Source organism: Helianthus annuus, chromosome 6 (genome assembly GCF_002127325.2).
Source record: "Helianthus annuus cultivar XRQ/B chromosome 6, HanXRQr2.0-SUNRISE, whole genome shotgun sequence".
Lineage (NCBI taxonomy): Eukaryota > Viridiplantae > Streptophyta > Magnoliopsida > Asterales > Asteraceae > Helianthus > Helianthus annuus.
The window spans coordinates 19,538,662-19,542,537 of record NC_035438.2 but is presented as its reverse complement, the minus strand read 5'-3'; the positions used below and the strand labels follow the sequence as shown (position 1 = coordinate 19,542,537).

Sequence of the window (3,876 nt, the reverse complement as noted above, 5' to 3'; positions counted from 1 at the left end):
AATCACTCGTGACTTCTGCCCGGATGAACTTTTACTTTGTTTTGCATTGAACTTTGTTTACGGATTCTTGTAACTGGTACAGTTTGACCACTTGTGTTGGATTATTGGTAAACGTTTCTTGTGTTTGAATTACTTGTCGTTTATTAAGCGTATTGGCAACTTCCTTGCGTTGTTAGAGGGTTAGTAAATCGGTGGGTAGTTGATACAAACAAACGGGTTATTAGGTTGCATAGTGAATCTTAAAAACTATCCCTATTAACTAATCAAATTCATTATTCTGAGGCCATGTCTATGTGGTGTTTCGAATCAGTAAACAAGTTTTTATGTTAAACGGGTAATTGGGATTCCGGGTAGAGGTTACTTTTTCTCACATTGATCACAACTTTCGTAACTAGTTTTCGTGTTTTTACAATCAAATTCATCAAACCCCCAATTTAGATAATTTAGTTCTTAGATATAAACGTGACATTAATCACAAATTCCCCGTGGATACGATACCCTACTTACGCTATCTACGTAGTTTAAATAGGTTTTTGATTAACCCTTACGACAGTCATCAGATTGGCCATCGGCGAAATTGATGGATGCGTTACGCTATCTAAGCAAGTATGTCATGTGTTAATGACGTTATGAAGTGAAATCTCATCTTGTTGCTAGATTAACACATGACTTGCATTGTTTAGAAGGTATTTATGTATTTGGTATAGCCATATTTTATCAACAGAAGTCTTTGGCATGTAATTAACATGGATTTAAAGTTCGTAGTTAAGAGTTTGTAGTAATTTTATTTACGAGGGGCAAGCCTTATAGCAATGGTAAAGTTGTTGTCATGTGACTTAGAGGTCACGAGCTCTTGCAAAAATACTAGCCAAGAATGCTTACAACAAGCACAAGTTTAGCCTAACACCTCCTGGACCCCGCACATGCAGAAGCTTCGTACACTTGGTTTGTCTTTAGTACATTTATTTTAAGAGTAAAAAGTATATTTTACCGGTAAATGTAGATTTCAAGTTCTCTTATAATATAATTTGTTATTTTACTAAATTTCGTATATTTGTTAAATAAACATCAATATCCTTTATCATTATGGTTTAATCGACTGTCATTTAGATCATTTTCTCTTTTAAAACTCTCAATTCTACTAAATTTCCGATTGTGCACATTGAGCTTTTTATTTATTGATATTTTACCGAACTTCCAAATTTGTGGTTTTTTTTTAACGGTCAACGAATTTTTCAAATAGACTACTGGTGAAATGTGATGAAAGAGTAGATAGAAGCATGTGACAAATTCCTCAAGAAACAAGTGTTTTAGTTGATCCAATATATTCTTTGGCTAGATGGAAGTTATCATGTCAACTTAGTCAAATCTGAAACAAACCGGGGTGCAAAAGTAAGGGTAAGAGGGGCACTCCCCTCTTAGGGGAGTCCCCTCTCTTACGCACACCCAATCATGTTATGCCACGTCAACTCCCCTCTTAAACTCCACTCTCACCCCAATTTGATGGCGGCACTCCCCTCTTAGGGGACTTGGTTTTTTATTAAAAAAAAAAACAATTTGATTGGTGGGAAACATGGACCTCACACCCTCTCTCTTCATTCTTCATCGGTGAACAACCCCCGATTCCCCTCCCCGATTTGCCTCACCGCCTTGATGGCGCCGGTGTTCCCGAGCGGGGACTTCGTCACCGAAAGGGGTCACCGAGAGTGCCCCGAACACCCTAATGATGTTATTCAAATTGGTCACCTCCAACTTCACGAACATCTAAGTATTTATTTTAGAAGGGCTTATTTGAAACACAACGTTGACTACTTGGTTGTACTATTAAATATGCATTTTTGTGTTTTGTACACATTAGATCCCACAGCAACGCGCGGGTAAAGCCACTAGTTAAGGTTTAGGAATTTAATTTACATATTTATTTATCAACTTATTAAACTTTTATAATATCAGTTAATATAAATTTTAATAATTTGTAAAAAACTGAAACGACATATATATATGAGAGGGTTAACGTACAAGATCATCTTATCGTGCGAAGCGTATGCGGGTATCTCAACCGCACATCTGACCTACCATAGGCCTTCAATTGAACGCAGTGACACAATAGTAATTAACTTGATATAATTACGCACATTATTGCATAATCACGCACGTTATAATGCATAAGTACGCATGGTTGGGTTAAATCCTAATTACACACGTTATTTGCATAATTACGCACGCTATAGAAAATTAAAACCCGCATGCCACCAAACATGAAAATTACGCATGTTAAACTCAAAATTATGCATAGGTTGTTTCAACCTTAATTACGCATGTTATATACATAATTACGCACGTTATCGTGTGGTACGTTAAGAGGGTTTTGTATTTTCAATTTTCTCTGTAAATATATTGGCTTATTGAACTTTCAAAAATATATTAAGAGTTAAATGCTTGGTTGGTCCCTGTGGTTTCACAAAATTTCACACTTGGTCCTAGTGGTTCACTATTTACACTCTTGGTCCCAAAACTTGTTAAAAATGCACTCGGTTGGTCCCCAGCCCTAACTTCAGTTAAATTTCTCAACTAAATATGTGTGAAATGACTATATTACCCTTGAACAATTAAAAACCTAAGCTCAATCATCATCATCACCATCATCATCTGCATCATTTTCATCATCTATTCCGATCCATTAAGAAACCCGCTGCGAAATTCAATAAACAAATTCAATACCCACATAACAATCCCACTAATTAATTTCAAAAATTCAAGAACACATCATCATAAAGGTTTTTCATAACCATAGAAAAAAATAATGATCTTTCATACCTGGATTCACCTGAACTTGAAATCAGTGAAATTATGCAACTTTGTTCGTTAATCAGCGCTGAATGACAGTTGATCAGAGGTCAACGAAGGTTAATCGTAGGCCAATCGGTGGTTGGCTGATAATGGAGTCACCACCGCCTGTACCTCCACCGTCGCCGCCGTGAGCGACGGCGCTACCGTCGTTCCACCATTTTCTCCGATCTCTGCTCTCTCTTGTCGTCTCTCTCCTCTCTCTTCGCTTCTGATCTCCGATCGCTTCTGATCTCCGATCTCTTCTCTCTCTTGCCGTCTCTCTCCTCTCTCTTCGCTTCTGATCTCCGATCTCTTATTATCTCCGATCTTCTGATCTCCGATATCTTATCTCTCTTGAAGATGATGATGGTGATGAAAATGATGATGGTAAAGTCAAAATGTGTGGTTAGTTAGGGTTATGGTAAAGAAGAAAGGGGGTAATCAGTTGAGGATAAGCAAGTGTTTAGGGATAAAGTTCTGGGTTTTTGTTGAAGATGATAAAGTTGAAGATGATAAAGTTCTGGATATAAAGGGAGTGTTTGCAAATGTGTATATGTTGAAGATGATAAAGTTCTGAGCAAGTGAAGAGTATTTTGGTCATTTAACATGAACTTAACTGAGAAATTTAACTGAAGTTAGGGCTGGGGACCAACCGAGTGCATTTTTAACAAGTTTTGGGACCAAGAGTGTAAATAGTAAACCACTAGGACCAAGTGTGAAATTTTGTGAAACCACAGGGACCAACCAAGCATTTAACTCATATATTAATTGTAAACTGAAACTTGTGATGATTCACCAACTACAAGAGGGGAATCTTTGGTCTGCTTTGTGTAAAAGTTATTTTACAATGGAAATGCATATCCATTCTTGTTTTCTATATGAATTATCCAATCGATATATTTCAATCTATAAGTCCCACGATGGCACCAATGTTGCTATAAAAATCCATTGAGCCTAGTTCTTTGCTACAAATGATCAAGGCTTTTACAGATCTGGACACCGCGTATAAGACACAAATGAACACAAATATGGAGGTTGCAGATCTAG

The 3,876-nt window shown here is 37.0% G+C and overlaps 1 long non-coding RNA gene across 1 annotated transcript; it reads right to left on the bottom strand.

Annotated features, from left to right (window-relative positions):
* Positions 1–2,371: 2,371 nt before the first annotated feature.
* LOC118479715 lies at positions 2,372–3,380 on the bottom strand. Its single transcript, XR_004860239.1, has 2 exons — positions 2,818–3,380; positions 2,372–2,692 (listed from the first exon to the last, which is right to left on the bottom strand). It is a non-coding gene; the product is annotated as an uncharacterized LOC118479715 (long non-coding RNA).
* Positions 3,381–3,876: the final 496 nt, after the last annotated feature.